The sequence below is a fragment of the Lissotriton vulgaris genome, chromosome 11 (assembly GCF_964263255.1).
Source record: "Lissotriton vulgaris chromosome 11, aLisVul1.2, whole genome shotgun sequence".
Lineage (NCBI taxonomy): Eukaryota > Metazoa > Chordata > Amphibia > Caudata > Salamandridae > Lissotriton > Lissotriton vulgaris.
The window spans coordinates 735,262,178-735,284,806 of NC_141699.1; the positions used below are offsets into that span (position 1 = coordinate 735,262,178).

At 46.2% G+C, this 22,629-nt stretch overlaps 1 protein-coding gene across 2 annotated transcripts in view; it reads right to left on the minus strand.

Annotated features, from left to right (window-relative positions):
- EFHD1 (EF-hand domain family member D1) overlaps nt 1-22,629 on the minus strand; it is a 343,907-nt gene that overhangs the window by 320,184 nt on the left and 1,094 nt on the right. The window lies entirely within an intron of this gene.

Here is a 22,629-nt window from a genome sequence, read left to right on the forward strand (position 1 = left end):
TCCGCATGTGGAGTTTGCAGAGTTTTGCCCACTCCGCTTGGAACGCGGAGTTACAGCAAAACTTCACCAACCACCGTGTGGTGGATTTTGTCCTTGCTCGTGGCTCGCCAATGTTAAGTTGGCAAGCACAAATTTGAATCCCATGACATAATCTTTGAGCGAGTAAACACCTCCTGGTGAGATTTCTCAACGTAGGTGGCTACAGCAAGTCGATACCGTTCGCACTGAGAAAGCTGCCACTTGAATAGAAAATCTACTTGCGCAGCAAAGAAGCAGTGCCTTCTGGCACACTGTGTGGTGCCGTTCGAGCTGATTTTACACCACGGAACAGGCACCAGGCACTAAAAATCAGCGTGAGCAGCACAACGTGGCAAAATTTCGCTGCTCCCAAAACTCTGTGGAATCTACCTGAGTTTTTAGATAACGCCGTACAATTCCGCAGCATGAAATTTCACAAGTTACGCCCACCCCTATGTAACATATGGAGGGCAGCACAACAGCTACCCGAACAACATATGCAGACATACACCTTTTAATCAGCTGCTACCAGAACAACACATGCTTCAAAGCAACTGCTCCCAATGTAAGACTTGCTCTAATACAACCACACATGCAGTGGCAAAACTACTACCAGAAATATATAGTTTCATGGCTAGAGAGTAGTACATTTGCTACCAGTCAAAAATGTGCTTTCATGCACCTAAAGCAGGCGACTAATAGTCCAGGACTTGTTCTCACACACACAGTGTAGTACAATTGTTATGAGATAACTACACTCTGAATCTTAACTGAAGTTCTAAGACAATCTTTTTGCCTACCATAATAGCCTTTACTTGTTAAACACATATACTTTACAAATATTAAAAAGTTAATTCAGAACATTTTGCTTCCATCACACAGTTGGAGAAAATCAGACAAGGTAAAACATATGCCTATATATTGGCAAGACTATTCAAATATGATTCTACCTTTCTCACATCTCTCTGCTCCACCTCATGCTCAATGGCAGCCACAAACACTCCATAGCAAGATCAGCGTGCGCCTCCAAGATTCACTCAGGCAGATGTGAACAATGTGCACAGGTTTTAAACAATCACTCAAGGTGAAGGGAGCCAAAGGGTAAAGAGGGCTAACCCACTGCTCCATGCTGCCAGTGGGAAGAAGTAAATGGGAATGACAATTTAACAGACCAATGGAAGAAGCCTACTGAACAAAAGTCCCTCTCTATGTGTATTTTTGAATGCATATTTTGAAGAAACAATAGTCTGACGACTTCGCTAAAACTGTCTCAAAGCCCGGACCTAAAAAGGAACACATTTTCTTAATTTTGTCCTGTCAAATAACTTAACAGGCAAATACGCTCTACATTGGAGATCCACTCCTAGGCCCCGGCTACAATATGAATGCAGAGACTTCCATATCAAAATTAATTAAATCCATCTACCATTTTTGGAGCGTAATACTAAAATATACTACATGATTGTAAGGCAGTTTGCAGATACTAAAAATCCACGTAAATCAATTTCAGTTACACAAGCTCCCAAAATCATTATTCAAGTAACAAGCTTAAACTACCCCGTCACAAATAAATGTAACACATAATCCAGTTAATCTGCCATGTCCAAAGTAAACGTGTCCTGTGTGCATTATTAAGTAACGGAGAACCTCTTTCCTGCTGGTTCACAACACATATCATTAGTAAATTTCCTAAGGCAAATGTCTCAGTGATCTCCAGCAACAACCAACAATGAACCACTGCTGCATAACTTTTAACATGTACCTATCAGTCATATTCCAAATGGAAAGGTGCACTGGGAAAAGTGTTCTCCGTGCAACATTTATACAGCCCTGATGAAGTTCAAAATAGAAGTCTTGAATGAAACGTGTTGGCTGGATGTTATGTGTACATTTTGGGATTACAAGTGAAGACGAAAAAAAAAAGAAGACTTCTTATAAATACTGCATGGAAGCTGGTGGATGAGAACACTTTCCCCAGTGCACCTTTCCATTTGAATTATTACTATATTTCTGTTGGACAGAGACACGAAACAACGGCAGGTAGTGGAACAGTAGTGCACAGAACTCGGACTTGCTGAAACGTGAAGTGAGGTGTGTGGTGACGGTCTAGTGTCCCGCAGCCCGGAAACGGAAGGGAAGCGGAAGGCGGCCATTTAGAGGTTGTTGGCGCCGACGGCGATAGCGAGCAGAAGTGGTTCCCGGCGCTCCGGGCAATAAATACAAGTTAACATCAACAAGGCTTCCATGTGGTGAATTGGGGGCTTCTATAATGGCGACGTGGATTGGGATGTGAACACCGCCCCCACCCACCGTCGAAAAAGAAATATAAAAATAAATCGAACGGAGCCTACAGCATAACCGGAGCGTGGCAGTGGACAAGAGGCAGTCCCGACCTAAAGCAACAGCACGCACAGGCTGGGCAGGAGACCCACGCAGCTACAGAGGTACGCCCAACCAGAGGCACTACCACGGGGAGCAGGACAGCAGGAAAGGGGCACTGACGCAACAGGGAGCCCGGCCCACGACGCAGCATACCGACCTCTGAGCAGAGGCCCAGCTCAGCACGCTGGCGGCATCGACGCGGGGAAGGGTCAAGCACCGCAGACACAGAGCATAGGGACAGTCAGCAAGAACTCCCAATCATTGAGGGAGCGGCAAAGAGCAGAGCGACCGACAGTGAGCACAGTGACGAAGACGCGGACGCGCAACCACCACCAGGGAGCCCACCTGGCAAGCGCATACCTGATCAAGCGGGCCCCAGAGGCAGCAATAAGATGGCCGCTCAGTCCACCTCCCTCACTCAAATGGTGCCATTCCTTTCGAAGAGTGGCGAGCCAGAAATGCAGTGGGAAGACTGGAAACGATATTTCCTCAACTACTTGGAAGCCTTAGAGGAAGAGGGCGAAGCACCATTCTCGAGCCTGAGGAGAAAGAAGATACTACTGCACAATTTGGGTCCAGAAGGGATTAGAGTGTACAATACCATAGTCAAGGGCACGAGAGACGCAGCGGACACAGATGTGTTCAGTCACGCCATCGCAGACCTCGATGCGCACTACAGGCCGGTGGTATGCGTAGCGATCGATAGACACAACTTCTTCCAGAGGAAGCAGAAGAGTAGAGAGTCGGTGGACGAATATGTGGTGGCACTACAGAAGTTAGCCTTGACGTGTAAGTTTGGCACGCTACATGCTGACTTAATAAGGGACCAGATCATTATGCACACGTCCAGCACTCATGTCCAGGAGAAACTGTGGGTCAATGGAGATGCCCCCCTAAAGGAAGTCTGGGCCTTAGTGAAGAAGGCGGAGATGTCAAAGCGATGTGCGCAAGCTGCCAGAAAGGAAGCAGGAGGAACACAGACCATCTGCAAAACCATGACGCCGGTGAAAGGCGAAAGAGCGAAGCCGAGAGACCAACAAAGGGGCCAAGACATTAAACGGACCTCCCAAACCAGCCACACAGACCAGAAGACAGGTAGAGGTGGACGCCCGAGCTGTTACAGGTGTGGAAGCATGTCGCATTTAGGCAACGACAAGGCGTGCCCGGCATTCAGGGCGAAATGCTCATTCTGCAGTGTGTTCGGGCACTACGAAAAAGTGTGCCGCCGAAAACCCAAGGGAGCCATGGTTAGATACGTAGACCAAGAACAACAAGAAGAAGCAGGGAGCCATGAGGAGGAAGAGGACTTAGAAGAGATCCTCTACATCGACGTACAGGTATTGGAGATGGAAGGCGCAGAGACAGACAAACCCAAGCTGAACATGCACATAGGAGGTGTGCCCATAGAGATGATCGCAGACAGTGGAGCGCCCATTACCATAATTCAGAGAAAGGTATGGGAAGAGAAGTTTGGGTCACAAGGAGAAGATAAATTGCGCCCGATGGACTTACGACCGGTAACGTACACGGGGCAAAGGATTCCAATGTTAGGGTACTGCCCCTTGCTGTTTGAATTCAGAGGCCGTCAAGCAAATGGCAAATTGTACATTGCTGAAAAGGGCCCGTCAGTGCTCAGCTGGAAGGACCAAGGGGCGCTGGGAATACAGATGAATCCAGGTGGAGTAGAGAAAATCTTGCTTATGGACATAGAGGGAAAAGACAACGGTAAATCCTGGCACAAGGCATACCCCAAGGTGTTTTGTGGACAAATAGGAGAACTGACCAAGTACAAACACCTCATTAAACTGAAGGAGGGAGCGAAACCAGTCGTCCACAAAGTAAGGAACATCCCCTTCCGGTGCAGGGAAGCGGTGCAAGAAGAACTCGATAGACTGGAAGGAGAAGGAGTGATAAGGGCAATCGAGAGTGGTGGTAGCACAGAAGCCGAATGGGAGGGTGAGGCTCTGTGTCGATCTCAGAGAACTCAACAAAAACATCCTAGTCGACAAGTTTCCCCTACCCCGCATCAGTGAGATGCTGGCAAAAACCAAAGGCATACAGTGGTTCTCCACGATAGACTTGTCGTCTGCCTACCACCAAGTCAAGTTACAACCATCGTGCAGTCAGCTCACGTCGTTTATCACACCCTTTGGCTGTTACGAGTTCGTAAGGATGCCGTTTGGCCTGGCCTCAGCGGCCGCGGTATTCCAGAAGCTTATGCACAGGCTCTTCCGGAAAGTAGTGGGAGTTCAGTTCTTCCAGGACGACATCCTGGTCATGGGAGAGACCAAACAAGAGCACAATGAGAAGCTGCACACCGTACTACGCAAGTTGCAGGAAAATGGATTGACAGCAGAGTGGTCAAAATGCAGATTCGGGGTGCAGTCCGTCACGTATCTTGGACATGAAGTGAGCGGGAAAGGTATAGAGCCAAAAAGAACCAACATGCAAGCCGTCCTAGATGCGCCTACCCCAAGCAAGAAGGAAGACGTCAGATCATTCCTGGGAATGGCTGAATTTTATAGCAAATTTATTCCCCACTTTGCCACCAAGACGCATTACTTGCGCCAACTTTTGAAAGAAAAGAATGGCTTTAAGTGGAACCAGAAGGAACAAGAAGAATTCGACACTTTGAAACGAGAGATGAGCGAGGCCATACCCCTGAAGGGGTTTGACCCGGACGCGGAGTCCATTCTGACGACTGATGCGAGTGACCGTGGGCTGGGAGCAGTGTTAATGCAGCGGTCGGAGAAGGGAGAGATATCGACGGTGAGCTTTGCTTCAAGGTCCCTGGCGCCAAACGAAGAAAAGTTTAGCGTCATAGAAAAAGAGATGCTGGCTGTAGTATGGGCGATGGAGAGGTTCAGGCAGTATCTATGGGGCGTAAAATTCTTGGTGAAAACAGACCACAAGCCTCTAGTCAAGGTGTTGACGTCCAGTGGGTATGCGCATGCTACACCGAGGATTGTCAAAATGACACTGCGTTTATTGGACTTTGTGTACGAGGTCGAGCACATACCAGGACCGCAGAACAAAGTAGCCGATTATTTGAGTCGAGCAGCAGCCATGGAGGGGGCAGACAAGCAAGAGCGCCCAAAGTTGGAAGGATATGTAGTGGCCACCATTCAGGACATGGAAAAGGTGTTCAGCGCAAAAGAATGGGAAGAAGCCTGCAAAGCAGATGAAGACATGGAAGCGATTAAGGGATATGTAGTCCATCGGTGGCCAGAAAAGAGACACCTCAAGGATGCACTAAGACGGTACTGGGAGGTGAGAGACGAACTGTCGCTGGCAGAGAATCCCATATTCCTCCTAAAAGGTGACAAAGTGGTTCCACCGCAAGGCATAATCGAACACTTGATGGTCCTGCCACACGAAGGGCACCAGGGAATCACAAAAACCAAGGCTCTGGCCAGGCAAGCGTACTGGTGGCCGGCCATCGACGCCCAAGTAGAACGACATGTAAGACTATGTGAGTCATGTGCCAAGGCGGACAAATCCCAGAGCATGTTGAGACCACCTTTGGGAAAGTTCCCAGTACCCGATAGACCGTGGGAAATGGTGTCTGTCGACATAATGGGACCCATCCTCAACAAGGAAGGAGTACAAAAGTATGCCCTCGTCCTGATTGACAAGTATTCCAAATGGCCCGAGGTGGAAGTAAAAGAGAATGTGGATACCGACGCAGTGGTGAACTTTTTGCGCACCATATTTGTCAGGGAAGGAATTCCAAAAATTATCACGTGCGACAATGGGCCGCAGTTCACTTCAGCGAAATGGGAAGCGTTTACATCCAGGAATGGGATAGAGACACACCCCCATTTATCACCCATCGGGAAACGGACAAGTTGAACGCTTCAACCGTGTGATAATGGGCACCATTCAAGCTGCCATTAATGATGGACTGGACTGGGAGAAAGTTACTGAAGATGATATGGGCCTACCGAATCACCCCGGGCAGCACAGGGTACAGTCCCTTCAAGGTACTGAGGGGGAGAGATGCCTTTACAAAGGACAACATGGCGTGGAGAAAAATGGTGGTGCAAAGTAAATGGTCACCTGCGGTGGTCAGGAAGAACCTGGAGAAAGCACAGGAGGTGTACACCGAACACTTTAATAAGAGACATAGTGTACAAGGAGTGGAACTGGAGAAGAGCGACTGGGTAAGGGTGAAGTTAGCAATCCTAAAAAGGAAGGGGGAGAGCAAGTTTTCACCACCCCTACGAGAATTAGAGCCTTATGCCCGGTCGGCTCTGCTCAGTGATGGCAAGGTGTGGTCACAGGATAGAATGGCGAAATGCAGCAAGATCCTTAAGTGGGGAGAAGAGACGGAGGAAAGTACAGAGTATGTAGAAGAAGGAGATGAAGGATGTAGTGGAATGAACAGGGAGAAAGTAGAAGAAGGTACGCAGCAAGTGGGAGAGAAGAACGTAGAAGGGAACGGAGGAGACGGAGTGGAAGAAAGAGCGAGAGGCTGTGGCAAGGAAGGATCGGATAAGGACATGATGAGAAGTGACTCAGAAAGCACAGGAGTGAGGAGTGACAGAATGGAACTGAGCGGTGAAGGAGGAGATGGAGTGATGAAGACGAGAGCGGGGAGAATAGTAAAGGCTCCGGTGAAGTTCAAGGACTTTGAGATGACCTGCAAGTAAGGACTAGAAATTCTGTTTCTGTCATTGCATAAAGGGGGGAGATATGTGGTGACGGTCTAGTGTCCCGCAGCCTGGAAACGGAAGGGTGGGACGGGAAGCGGAAGGCGGCCATATTAGGTTGTTGGCGCCAACCGCGATAGCGAGCAGAAGTGGTTCCCGGCGCTCCGGGCAATAAATACAAGTTAACATCAACAAGGCTTCCGTGTGGTGAATTGGGGGCTTCTATAAGGTGCAGTACCTAGGGTCCGCCATTGTGACATTGCTTTATGTACCTACCATTCCTAAATCCAGCCTTAAGAGTTATATCAGGGATTTCTCACCTACCTGCAATAGATTTATTTATTTTTAGGTTTCCAAACTTTCCCTCCTAGGTCCATCCATTGATGAATTTTCTACCTGTGAACATTCCATTCCTTATAACAGGAGAGGCACTTCTCTCGAAAACCGATATATCGGTGAACTTTATAAACCACGTTTAGCAGCATCTACCTTTAACAAACCCAGTGGTGTTTCAGACCCCGATTTCAGATTACACTTCATTTGACATACTTTCCTTTGAGAAAAGAAGTACTCTGTACAAGGTATTTATACAGGAAATCACAAACAGTCAATGTATTAAAATTAGTAAAAACAGGCAGACGTTTCAGAAAATCATTGTACAGCCACATCTATGCCCACTACCTAGAAAATAGGGGTAACCATAGTTGCACAAAGAACTTATGTGAAGTAGCACTGATTCACCATTTTGTCACTCTGATGGGGGAGGGGGGATACATACAACACACAGAAGGTGATGAGAGCAAAGCTTGCAAATATTTTTAAAGACTCAAAATTGCCCTGGGTAGCATTCTGACCAGTTGTTTTTCACCCACTGTGCCACTTTAGGCAGGTGCCTGCCAAATGCAGATCAGTACTGACCCTTGTCCTCATGGGAACAGTTCATCGCAAACTGCAAGGCGAGAACTCCTCCAGAAGGGACCACAAGCAACCCCAGACCAGTTACAGCCTTATTAGAACGTGTCGGGTAAGGTAAGCACAATTAAAATATACCCACTTTTGAGCATGGCCACTTAGGGCATTACATGAAACTCGCAAAGATGATGGGAGGAATGCTTGCAAAGAGTCTAAATCAGCGGCATTCGCATTGAGTAGTATTCCAATCCATCATTTTTCACACACCGTGCCGCTCTACAGAAAGGGTCACCTTATGCAAATCAATAATGATCATGCTTCTCATGGGTACAGTCCACCCCCAACATAAAGTCAATGTGAAGTATTGAAAATAGTTTAAGAATGTCAACAAGCAGACCGCTTTAATGAGATAAAAAAATGCTTTATAGGCACAGGTCCAGGATAAAGAACAGAGTTAACGACTTAAATACAGAAAAATGGCTAAAACTAAAACTAGAAGAACATGCAGATTTCAGAGTCACAGCGATGCATATGCCACAACAAAGATTGATGTACGGGAAAGAGAGAACATTGACGGTGTACGTGGTAGGAGTAGTTGTAATGATGTGCAAATAATACCAGTTTAGGGGTTTCTTCTTTTTGCTCTTGCTTGTAGCTGGATCTTTTGTATGTGTTCCCTAAAGCTTAACAAGTCTCGGTCGGGCAGCTGAAATGTACAAGGCCTGAAAGGTGGGTGGGCTGTGTTGACAGTGCCACCCCCTTTTGTACCGCTTTGTTCGCCATAAGTTGGCAGGGTATGCTCAGACGGGAGTCCCTGGCTCACTTTGCCACTGGATTCAAGCAAGCCTGGCTGAAGACGGCTGTAATGCCAGAAACCGGTCCTAGGAAGCTTGAACCCGGTCCAGGGAAGGCATGTCTTGGCAGTTCGGGCTGGACTGTTCCCATGAGGCACAGGGTCAGACTGATTTGCATATGGCCATGTCTGAACTGGGGTGGCAGAGTGGCTAAAGAACGGTGATGGATTGAACCCAGATCTGTTGACTGGGTGTGAGTGTTTGATTGGTTCAGATGCTCTGTCCATCACCACCATGCCGTACACTCTAAAAGATCTGGACAATGTACTGCTGATTGGTCAGTAATGTATAGATCTATTAATGACTAACTGGTGGAACCCCTAATTTCATGTATCAACAGCGAGCCACCAGAGACACTTTCGGGTTATTTTCTATGTAAAGTCTTGTTTTCATGTATATATGTATTTTTATAAACAACAGTGAATGCAGATGTATGTAAGGTATGTGTGAGAGTATGTATGTTAGCAAGGTATGCAATATTGTTAGGGGCATATTGTTTCAACTGCACTTTCTGAAACTTACAAAATTCATAATGAATGTCCATCAATTTTTGATTATGTTGTCATGAGATAAAATAAATTGTATGTATGTATAAATATCTAAAAAGCAAAACCAAAAAAAAGACAAAAGAAATAAAATAAAATAATGTCTTTGTAATAATTACAAGTTTTTGTTTTTGTCTATAGCATCCTTCCTTATGAAAATGTTTTTGGATAATTCCTTGTGACAAAGCAATATAGGTCTTAGTAGAGGTACTCCTTATGCTCTGTCCATCACCACCCCCTTTTGTACACACTCGACTATGGCAAAACGGAAGCATACGACTAACAAAATGCAACACATTTGCTGTACATAATTGGTTAAATAAAATACCAAATCTTCAAAACCGCAGAGCCATTTCCATTACAGATTTAGGAGACATTTCTATGTAGGCAAAAGGGTACAGATTATACCAGGGTTAACATTCGCAGTTTGGTTTCAGAAAAGGTATGGCAATGGATTGAGTTCAGTCAAGGATGCTACGGCCAGTGGGCCCCACCGGCACTTATTTCATTAGACTTGAACTCTTTTTGGGAGCCCATTAGTTTTTGTAAACAGGACAACACGGGTGACTGGCGGGCTGTCTGAACTTACTGCCTTAGACAGAGGGGGAAGGGTAATAGAGAGACAGGGAGGGATAGGGACGTGGGAAGGAAGAGAGAGTGAGTAACTTTCTATTAGAGAGAGAAAGAGCATAAGTGAGTCAGAATGAATTTGAGTCTGGGCTTTATGTGGAGTGGGTGCCCAGCACCAGGGTTTTTTGAGGACAGACAAATGGGCAATTACACAGGACCTGTCTTTCAAGTCCTTAACTTTACAAGCAAACACAATGATTTATTCCTTGATAAATGCGAGTAAAACCCCATAAAGTGATTCAAGGCAGCAATGTTTTCACTGTTCAATGTCACACTGTTTACTTTCTTGTATTTCCTATGAGTGTTTTCTTTTCCCAGATGTTGTGCTTCTTTTCGTGTAGCATATGAGTGATGCAAGGCACAAACTGTGAACTGAGTTACCTCTAGCTGTCAGGCGAGCTCAGGAAGTGTATTGGTGTTCATGACAGCACAGGTGAGGATTCTGGAGTAGAGTTGCGTTTGTCACACAATCAATTCTTCAGCATAACATTACTACTGATGTGAAGAAATGCGGGTAAAATAATACTCAAACGCAGGTAATGGGAAACAGTCGGTACAACGCGGGCACAGCGACACATGTTCTGACTACGCAATCACTACCACACTTGCCTTAACCACGCCTGTATGTGGTTAAGGCAGTGCATGGTCTAGTTGCAGCTTGGCGGAAGCAGGAAGAGAGGACACGGTGAGGTAAGTGGGTCTGGGGCCAGGTATTGTAAGGTTTGGGGCAAATTTGAATGGGTTGCGGGATAGTTGGGTAGGGGTCATTATTCAGGGTTCGGGTGGGTGATTTCGTTTTCAGGGCTGGGGATGTGTGAGGTCGTTTTCATGGTTGGTGCCGTTTTCAGTGCTGGGGTGGTGGGTTCGTTTTTAGGGCAGGGTGGGTGTGGTCATTTTTAAGGACTGGGGGTCAGGTCGTTTCAGAGCTGGGGGGGGTCAGGGTCGTTTTCAGAGCTCGGGAGGTTCCGATAGTATTTTAATTAGGGCATTAGGGTATTAGGCCTAAGGGCAATGGTAGAAGTTGGGGTAGTTTAAGGGACAGCACGGGTGGGAGGGGATTGGGGTATTGTACATTAAGGAACAGGGTTTCAGGCCTCACTGCAGGGGAAGGGGAATGGTTAGTTAGGGTCGTGTTTAGGGCTTAGGAGAGGGCGGGTTGTTTTTAGGGCTCGTGGCAGGGGTGTGGGGGGGGGTTAGGTAGTTTTTTCAGTTAGAGGTTAGGGTTTTAGCCTAAGAGCAGTGGAAGGGGTTGGGGTCTTTTTAGGGACAGTGCGGGGTGGGAGGAGGTAAGGTAGTGTATGTTAAGGGTTAGGGACAGCATGGGGGTGGGGGTATTTGGACCGCAGGGCGGTGGAGGGCCAGGTAGAAGGTTTTTAGCTTAGGGCAGGGGTCGCGACCATAGCCACGCTTACCACTTTACCATTCATGCCTTTACCACGAAGTTGCATGATAAAGGAATGCGTGGGTAAGGTGCATTTGTGGTTTGAGCTGCATGGTAGAGGCAAACGGGTTTTAGCCATGCGATCCTCTATCATAGAACTGCAGGTAATATCAAAAAGAGTAAAAAACGGCCAGCAAAGGGCACAATTCTCAACCTCCTCTTGGCACTCTCCATGAAGAACTGACCATAATCGATACTTGCACTTGTTATAGTCCCTTATTATTTCAGCAAGATGACTGTATAGTACAACCTCCAATTTGCTCTCAGGAATATGTTACACGAGGGGCCTTGGGAACTTAAACAATGTGGGCAATACTTGTAAAAAATACTGCTTGCTGTTCATGGAACCTTGGGAACGCTATTCTACTGCGAGCTCAGGGAACTGCGAAGTACTTCTTTTTCAGTCTTTGACTTTCTAGGAGTTCTCAGGCTGAACAGTCAGGCCTTGCTCTTGTCCAGTTAGGGAGATGTGGCGAGCGCTTCCAAAAACCTGCTACATTCAGTGGAAAGTGTATAAACACACACACACACACCATACCATACCATATCTACATATATGAGGACCAGTGATTGACAGTAATTGGGGTATATATTTACTATTCTAACTCCATGCATGTCTGATACTGGGGTTAGCTATACAGCAGACCAAAGTAAATATAACTGCACTTTGTTTTTTGATACTACAGGTACTGGTCTCCAAAACATTATGGTCCTCACAGAGATAGTGTTTATATGGCTTAGACAAGGTTTACCAATATTGGCAAGACTAGTACGTTCCAGTCCGCAGAGTGGGTGAATCATGTGTATAATACATAACATAACACGTTCTCTCTCGCTCTCTCTCTCACACACACACACTTTCGCTCACTTACCAGGGAAAGCCATTAGGCAGACTTCCAAAGTGGTGTCCAGTTGAAACCGACCTCACCACACAGCTATCAATGTGTATAGGTTTATACCAATGTATTAAGAATTAACTTTCTTTAAAAAAACAGGGCCCATAAACCTGAGAAAAAGTACCCCTACCTAATAAGATAAATTCACTGGAGGTACTAACGTGCTGTGTAACCGTATGCACAACACTATATAACTCTTTACTCTCATGCTGGATTTAAATGCTACCTGGAAACGTGGTATTGTACCCTTTACCACATGAATTTGATGCATGGTAATTAGTCATACGCCTCAAAGCACAGTATTATCACTTTCCAGCATGGATGCCACATGCTTAATGGGGCAGGGTTTAGTTAGTGGGATACAATTATGTATGCATGGGTTTGGATCCTTTCCTCAACGCCATCAAACATGTAATAACAGAACAGAAGATATATCGATTTCAGTGTAGAAACTGAACTTCAATTCCAGTTCACCATCCGGAGCCACCACCAGAGCAGCCAGCAACTCCGCCTCCCAACTGCTTGAACCCGAATCCTCATAACCAGACAATCACAACGGATTCAAAACAAGAGTGTTCCCAATTGTAATTCTAATTTTAAAAAGCCATCAGATTTCAAAGTCAATGCTCAGTAGAACATCTATTATTAGAACATCGCTCTTATCAGCCTAATGTCATAATTTTAACCCTCTGGCTGCCCTTGGAATGTATAAATACATCATAAAATGCATTCAAATGCAAGTAAACGTTGGCAGTAAAATGGCATAGTACAGGATTTGTGGACAATCTTTAAGAATAAGAAAAGATAAATGTATTTTCCCAAGAAGCCTTCCCAAGGCTGTGTTTTTCTGCACTGTGAGCCTCCTCTTTAAACTCACACGAATTATGCAACAACGTGTGGTTTACAAAATCAGCAATGATAGTCTTTGTAATCATATACTCAGACCTGTCCAATTAAAGTAGCTAAAGCTCTATTCATAATCATATACTCAGACCTGTCCAATTAAAGTAGCTAAAGCTCTATTCAGCCAGACCCAATAACAGAAAAGTGTGAGACAGTTGTAAGAATGGATGGGGTGTAGAGAAAGACGAGGAAAAGGGGAAAGGGCTCGTAGAGAGAGATAGAAAAAAAGAGAGCGAGAGAAAATAGAGATCAGGTAAAATATAGAAGTGATAACGCAAAATGGAAAGACTTGTAGCTTATAGGAAGGAAACAGAGACAAGCATTTGCAATGCAATAGGTCACGCATTTGCAAGAGTTTAAGCTCTTGGCTTTGTAAATGACAATGCCTTTTAATGACCTGTTTTGATAATTAACACATAAATAAAAGGCATTGCCATTTACAATGCCATTAGCTCAAACTCTTGTAAACGCGAGACCTATTTAATTTAAAAGAAGTGATCACCCTTGTCCTGGGCTGCTTGGAAAGTGAAAGAGCGCATGGCGCGATGAACTTTGCAGGAAAGCATGTCGTGCCTGAAGTAGGAGGAACTCATTAAAGAAATAGTACTTAAAGACTAAATAAGACATACCGTGTAACAACAGAAGCGAAAGGGCCAGTCCTCATGGGAGGTTACAAATGAAGACAAGGCAGTGCTGAGGAGAGACTAACAAGCCTATTAACAAATCAGAAGCCAGCATTTATGAAGGACAAGCCCATGAATAATATAGGTGGAACTTCAAGTCAATACTCGAATACAGCATGCCTCGCAGAGCAGCGCATGCGCTACCCAGGTTCAACCTAAAAAACAATTAGATACAATGGGATAGGAATAGTAAAGAAAGAAGAAATATACGGGGTTGTTTAGTAAGAGTGAAGAAATAAAGAGTAAAGGTGGCAAAGAGAAGAGACAGTAAGACTGAAAAAATGTAGGGAACCAAACTAAAGGGACATGAGGAGACAGACGGCAAGAGAGAAGCAGAGTCAAACAGAAAGAAATCCAAGCGGAATAAGCACAATAGGCGCAAGAAGAGTGGGGAGGAGTCAGAATTATAATAGAAGAAGAAATGAGACAGGAGTTTTGAGACGACTCAAGATTAAACCCTTCACTGAAATTTCGATTTACACTATCACTCTTTTACTGTATACATTTTCAATTATGCTACTGTATGACCTCAAGTAGTGTAGTGCATACTGAATCTGTAATCTATCCGTATAAATTAAAACTTATTATTATTATATATAATAAAGTATAAGAGGAGAGAACAATACAAGAGGGGCGTGAAGTTCAAAAAGTAAAGGAGATGAAAGGAGAAAGGCTGTAAGGGAAACAGAAGAATGGTAGAGGGGAGAAAAGTACAGAAGGAAAGAAGTACAGAAGTAGAGAGGGGGTGGGAGGAAATGTTGTGGAAATAGGGGGAAGAGAAAGGAGACGTGCAGAGAAATGGGAAACAGTAATTCAGGGCATACAGGTGTGCAGAGAAGGACAAGAAGGAAGGCAAAAAGGTAGAGAAGAAAAGAGGAACATGTAGAGGGACAAACAGGGAGGTCAAAGATGCAGAAAGAGGAATACAAGGGGGAAAGGAGTGCACGGAGAGGGGGCTGGAAGAATATGGGGAACATAAAAAAAACAAATGAAAGAGTACGTGGGGGGAGACCAGGGGGGAGGAAAAGAGTACAGTAAGGAGTAGCAGGCATACATGCAACAGTCAAGATTTACGTGGGAGGTTCACGAATTTTAAAGCCAAAAAGTGCTTTATTTGAGCTTTTTCCCTCCTAAAATTGCTTCCGTTTAAAACCTAGTCAATGGGAATAATACATACCCCCCGTTTTTTTTTTTTAATCTACCTCTTTCCTGTTTCGAAATGTAAGCATGTGTGAGCTTGGGCGGTGTCAGACTGGCCACTTGGCTTACCAGGCTAATGCCCGATCGGCTGACAGCATTAGAGGCTTTAGGCGCGGTGCCACTGCGGCTTAAGGCTTCTTCACAGCACGGGATCACCACATTCATCCTTATTAGCATCGCTAAAGATAAACAGGTTCCCTAAGCTGCGGAGTGCATGACACCTTCTGCGCTACAGCCTCGCCTTCTTAAACACACAGCACAGCTCGTGCTGACAGTGTGCCGCTCTGCGCAAGAGACACCCAGCCCGGTCACAAGGCCGAAGGAACTGCTGCAGAAAGAAGCGCCGCCCTGGCAGAAAACTTACCCGCACTCTGCAGTCGCAAACACACAGAAGTGACGGGAAAGTCACGAGTCTGTGACCGCAGACCAGGGAGGGTGGCGCGCAGTGGCGTAGCCAGTGGGTCACGGGCCCTATTGCAAGGAAAGAAAAGACTCCGTCGCCTCTGGTTGAACTTTGAAATACAGCCATCACATGAGTGCAATGTGCCCCGGTGCCACTGCACCTGCCGCACCGATGGAAGCTACGCGCCTGGTGGCGCGGGCAGATCAGGAAACAGGACTGCATCAAATCTGTCAGTAACGTGACCTTGGAATTAATGAAAACGAAATTACTTCCTCGTATGCTGCCCCAGATCAGAGGAAAGACGGGAACGCTACTCTGAAGATTTCACCTGCACAATGGCTGACGTCGGAAATATTAACAAATGACCGCAGGATTTGCAGAATGTTGGGCGAAATCCCAGAAAAGACAAAGGAGTACGTGTCAACGTGCCATCAATGACACACAAACACTTATGTGAAGCTGTTGCAATAACAATGGTCCCACACGAGCTTTGGTAACAGCTGTAAACACATAATTTAAGACAATAAACCGTTATTGTACTGTTGAGTATGGAGAAGATAAGAACAGACTGAGATGAGAACAGGGAGGTGTCTGAAGGTGAACCACGGCACAGAGAGCCCAGCAGCATCACAGGGACAGCAAAACATGGCTGCAATAAGCTGCACAGAAGGTGTAAAAGAATGGACAGAGCCGGCGGAGGAACAGGAATATAAATTAGAGATTCTAGAAAAAGAGAAAGAGAGGGAGCTAGTGGGAAGTGGGATAAAGGCATGAGTAAAGAAAAGAGTTGCAGGCAGGGCCGGCCAGGCCATTTAACTCACTGGCCATTTGCCTGGTGGACTGGGTCCTTTAGAGGTTGTCTTTTGGCGTTCAAGGAATGCAGTTGGCGCCAGCGACACCGAGGGGGGTATATGCAAAAAGAGAGGAAGCAAAGAGAAACAAAGATGAATGAAAGTGAGTGGAAGGGAAGAGAGAGAGGATGGAGTAGAAATATAAGAGAGAACAAGAGGCAGAAAATGGATGGAAGAAAGAGAGAGAAATAAAGAGGGCCAATGGAGTGGGGTGGATTTGAATATTTTTGCCATGGCGAGTCCGCTCCTGTTAACCAAGGGCGGGCGAAGAATTCTGCTCCGCCGGTGGATTTGTCGGAGTTCCACACAACTCCGCGAAGTGACGTGAAGCAGAGGTTTTTTAGGTCTCGCCTGTCGATGCGCATGCGCATCGAGCAAGCGAGACTATGGGGGCTTATCCACTCTTTATCCAACTTGCAAGGAATCGTGGCGATTCCTTGCAGTGCCCGTGACTTTTAAGCTCAATGCGCATGCGCATTGAGCTTAAAAGCGCGTGCACATGCCCCCAGCCGCCTGCCTTGCCTACTCTCCCGCCCCCTCACTTCTTGATTGCACGGCCGCTAGGCCGTGCCTCCCCTACTCCTCCTCCTACTCTCCTCCCCTCCCGTCTGTTCCCGCACTCCTCCCACACCCCCGCTCCGCCCCCTCACTCTGTTTCACGAGCTCATCATCGAGGAGGTCTGCATCAACCGTGAATAACAAAACGTCCCCCAAACACGCTGACGCTGCATTCCTAAAATAAGTAAGTTATGCGATTTTATTTTTTACGAGCAGTAGTTTAACTTCACGTTTCTTATAATCGGCCCAACACACTAATGAGTCACTCCGTTTTTCAACAGTTTATGATCACATCAGCCCAATGACGTCCGTCTTTGTTTACCCGCTCCGCCCCTCCCCTTCCCGCCGTGTCGCATACCGTGTTTTTATTGACCATGTGCCCCGTGTTTACTATCATTAGGAGCCGAATCCAACCAACCGTGAATAACAAAACGTCCCCCAAACACGCTAACGCTGCATTCCTAAAATAAGTAAGTTATGCGATTTTATTTTTTACGAGCAGTAGTTTAACTTCACGTTTCTTAAAATCGGCCCAACACACTAATGAGTCACTCCGTTTTTCAACAGTTTATGATCACATCAGCCCAATGAGGCAATCCTCCCCAGTCCTCAGAAATTGAATGGCATCCCACTGACTATCTATGTGCTACAAGTAAGATTCCATTGCCAATCACTTTAACTAAACGTAAAAACTTGGCCACAGTCTAAGTTTCTTGGTACTCAAATAATGTGGGCCTATATTATTTCCACTAGGTTTGCATACCAAAAACTCACTGCATCACTTGAATGCCATAGAGCGCATAAGACTACATACACGAGGGAAGTCCCGCTCCGCCCCCTCCCCTTCCCGCCGTGTCGCATTTCTCCTCCCCTCTCCCCTCTCTTCCCTCCGTCTTGTTTATTTTACCCGCTCCACCCCCTCCCCTTCCCGCCGTGTCGCATTTCTCCTCCCACCTCCCCTCTCTCCGTCTTGTTTTTTATTTAACTAGAAGTACCCACATCTATAGCACAGATATTAGCAGCCCCTTAAGACTCAGAATGATCCATTAATATCGTTAGACAGGTCACGCCAACTTTCCAGTGATATTCCGATCTGCATTTTACTTTCACATGTACCCCTTAGGTGTTAAATTGCACAAACTGCATTTGACAACACTACAAGTACCGAAATGCAAAGCGTAGAGATCAGCGACCTCGTACAGTTTTTGACCCTATAAGTAATCGTGTTCGAGTAGCAACGCCCTCTTCCGCATTCCTGTGATGCCGGAATGATGAGGCGAGGGACAAATGTTGGAAAATCAACCCATAGACTCGGGCAAGTTCAACTACAGTGTAACAGAGTGTGACCGAAATCTGATAACATTCTCGAACCGTGTCTTTATTGACCATGTGCCCCGTGTTTACTATCATTAGGAGCCGAATCCAACCAACCGTGAAGGCTAGAATCGGCACTGCCTAGCAGCGATTTGGAAACAAAACTCGATTTGCTAATGGTGTAGCGGCTTTGTAGATTCTTGCACCAAAGATGGCTGGCTTCCTCCTCTCTCCCAGCACCCTCTTCATTCACATTGTGTGTACTGCTGCAGATGTGTGTTTACAGTGGGGGGATGGAGACAGCGTCTGTTCCCGCACTCCTCCCACACCCCCGCTCCGCCCCCTCACTCTGTTTCACGAGCTCATCATCGAGGAGGTCTGCATGTATGTATATTTTAATCTGTATTGGATTACATCAGCCTGTCCCCGCCAGGCTAGAATCGGCACTGCCTAGCAGCGATTTGGAAACAAAACTCGATTTGCTAATGGTGTAGCGGATTTGTAGATTCTTGCACCAAAGATGGCTGGCTTCCTCCTCTCTCCCAGCACCCTCTTCGTTCACATTGTGTGTACTGCTGCAGATGTGTGTTTACAGTGGGGGTATGGAGACAGGGAGAGCGTAGTTATTTTGAATCACATGCCAGCGCTTAAGCAGCATTGCCCCTCTTTGAATCAGTCATAGCTAGGAAACGCAAAAATGATAGGAGCAATGCTTGAAAAATAGTCTAAACCGCTGTCACTTTCTATGGTAATCGTTCCCATCCAGGGTTTATTCCTACTCACCCTCACTCACCCTCACCCACACTCACCCTCACCCACACTCACCCTCACCCACACTCACCCTCACCCACACTCACCCTCACCCACCCTCACCCACACTCACCCTCACCCACACTCACCCTCACCCACACTCACCCTCACTCACTCACACTCACACTCACCCTCACTCACACTCACCCTCACCCTCACTCACACTCACCCTCACTCACCCTCACCCACCCTCACTCACCCTCAACGCCTCACCCTCACTCACCCTCAACCCCTCACCCTCAACCCCTCACCCTCACTCACCCTCACTCACCCTTACCCTTCACCCTCAACCCCTCACTCACCCTCACTCACCCTCACCCTCACTCTCCCTCAGCATCACCCTCACTCACCCTCAACCCCTCACCTACCCTCACCCTCAACCCCTCACCCTCACTCACCCTCAACACCTCACTCGCCCTCACCCTCACTCGCCCTCACCCTCACTCACCCTCAACACCTCACTCGCCCTCACCCTCACTCACCCTCAACACCTCAACCTCAACCCCTCACCCTCACTCACCCACCCTCACTCACCCTCACTCTCAACCCCTCACCCTCACTCACCCTCAACCCCTCACCCTCACCCCCTCATCCTAACTCACCCTCACTCACTCACCCTCACTCTCACTCACCCTCACTCTCACTCACCCTCACTCTCACTCACCCTCACTCTCACTCACCCTCACTCTCACTCACCCACCCTCACCCTCACCCACCCTCACCCTCACTCACCCTCACTCACCCTCACTCACCCTCAACCCCTCACCCTCACTCACCCTCAACCCCTCACCCTCACACAGTGCAATAGGTCTCGGAGCATTTGAGTTAGAGCTTTTAGATTTGTTTATGGCTTTTTTTATTTGTAATTCTTTAGCATTGGCTACAGGAAACAAAAATGCTAAAGATTTACAAAAAAAACCCATAAACAATTCTAAAAGCACTAACTCTAATGCTGCGAGACCTATTGCATTTCCAATGCTTGTCTCTCACGTGGCTCGCCAACACTAAGTTGGCGAGAAAGAAAAATCGCACTAGACCTTCTCCAGGATTTTTCAACACAGGTCGTTGCGGCACACTCCGCCTCTGCGGATTTCCAGAGTTTTTTTGCACTTCGCTGGGTTCCGCGGAGCAGAACTCCGCGTAGGCCTATGACTATACGAATAAGTTACATTTTTCAAAATTTTAATTTTTTCTTTTTGTATAAAATGTACAACCAAACACGTTTTTCTTTCCTAATGGTTAGATTAATCAATTGTATTCATTATACATTCATCAAGAATGGTCTTTCTGTAATTATTCAATTAACCGATCTTTAATTCAACAGAACTCTTTCCATTGCTTCCTAGTGCATTTTGCACTAAAAGTACTTCATCAGGGAAATGGGAGATCATAAGCATGGTCACTGAAACCTCAACAAAGCGAGATTGTGTAGAAATCCGGTCATGAGAAATTATGAAGACTGATCAAAATGAGTTCAGAATATTAAAGGAATTGTGCCATTCACCATGAGAGTGCAATGCGTGACAAGTGGGATAAAATGAGTAAATAATAATAGTTAAAAGAATTGCAAAATTCAGCACGAGAGTGCTAGGAGTAATGAGTGGTAGATTTTCCACAAATTAAGGATATTATAACAGTGCCTGTTGCCAGGGCACTGCACCCATGCATCATAGATATTCAACATGGATGTCGGCTAAAACATACAAAAATAAGCAAAGGAATCAATAATAAAAACTAAGAGTGTGCACTGGTCACGCTGTTATTTTCTCACATGGCACCAGAAGCCATGGTCCCTTCAGAAGCACAGCAGTGTGCCTGCAGGAGGTCAATGGGTCTCGTGCATGGAGAGGATTCAATTTTCAATGACCTCATTTCAATACCATCATTTTACAGCAGAAACGTTCCAGAAATGAAAGTTCAATAACATGTGCAGAGTGGCTCTTCTCAGCATTTTTTCGAGGGCCCTGTGTTGTATTATGAGTGGTCTGGGTAAGCACAGTTGATAAGAAGTATAGGAGGAGAGCAGGACAGGAAGAGTTTTCAGGGGAAGAGAGTTCAGATACAGGGAGCACAGGTGAGAGGAAGGCCTGGGGTGATCACCTCATTACTTTCCAGTATTGGGCTTTTCTGTATGATAGCCTAACTCATTCTGGCCGGTGTTGTAGTCTTGTAGCGCTTCTATTGAACTAACCAGTTTAACAAACTTGAAATCAATAACTTTTAAGAGAAAGGTTCAGGACTGGAAACATTAGGCCTGATTTAAAGTTGTGTGGCTAGGGTACTCGGTTGCAAATGTGATGGTGTACCCTGCCCACTAAACACTTGATGTGTTTTCCTTATTTACAGTTCGGCGGACCGTAAGTATCCTGTCGAAGGAGCCCCCGCTGGCTCAGTTGAGGGAGTACTTTCTCCAACAGCTGGATGGAGTAGGGGCCATCAGAGGAAGAATTTACACTATCTGTCCTATTTAGAGTGGACAGTGTAAAGTATTTCTTTTCCCGTCTGTGACTGCCACGAACAACCTGGCAGAAAGGGATATAAAAAGAACAGTAGCGACCCCAACACCCTGGGAGAAAATTCCAATAGTGTAAGGGCCATTCGTTTTTTTTTTAACTCCTGAAAAACTCCTGCTTTGGGAGTGGTTTTAGAAAAGCAACACACTTTTGAAAAGTATGACGCCTGGTCGCCATGGCTAACAGTGGCATCCGTCAAACTTTTCTTACAATGACAGGAACCGCCATTATGGCAGTTCTAGTCAGTGTACAGAGTTGCAGCTTAGAGACAAGTCTAAATTTGGTAGGCAGAGGACCCTCAGAATTCAGGAGGTACTGTCTTCTGCCATCCCAATGCATTAAACTCTATCAGCCAAACTCTAAATCATGCCAATTGTCCATAATGCCCTGGAGTGAAGGAGTCGCCATAAGGACAGCAAAGGAGTAATGGCCCACAGAAAAGAAGATGGAGGTACAGGGGAAGACCGAAATGTAGGAGAAGAGATGGAACACAAAAAGGATGTACTGGACAAAAATAGTACTGGGGGGGGAGAGAAGAGAAGGGAAGGGGGGAGAGAGAAGAGAAGGGAAGGAGGGGAAGATATAAAGTGGAATACGTGACAAGAGCACAGTGCAGGAGGATATGTACATGAGCAGCAGCATAACACAGGGAGGCCCCAAACCTCAAGGGGTCCCCCAACCTTTTGGGAGAATCCTATTCAGCCGAAAGCCAATGAATATCAGTAAGATACAGGTGACTCAGGGGTCCCTCACCCCATGCTGCAGGGAGGCCCCATCATTTTGCATTACTCCAAAATATAGGAGAAAAGAATTCCAGGAGTAGCATGTGAAGGGAGGAGGAATACAGGAAGGGAGAAACCCATGTGGGGAGTGTGCAGATCAAGGGAAGCATACAGAAGGGGTTGAAGAAAAAGATATATAAGAAGAGGGTATGAAGAGAGGAAAATAGCAATGGAGAAGTGGAAAAAAGTACGATGGGAGCAGTGCATGAAAAAATAAGTATGGGGAGAGGGTAGTAAGTGCAGGAGTGGATAAGTGTGCATGGATATAGAGTTGACATTAAG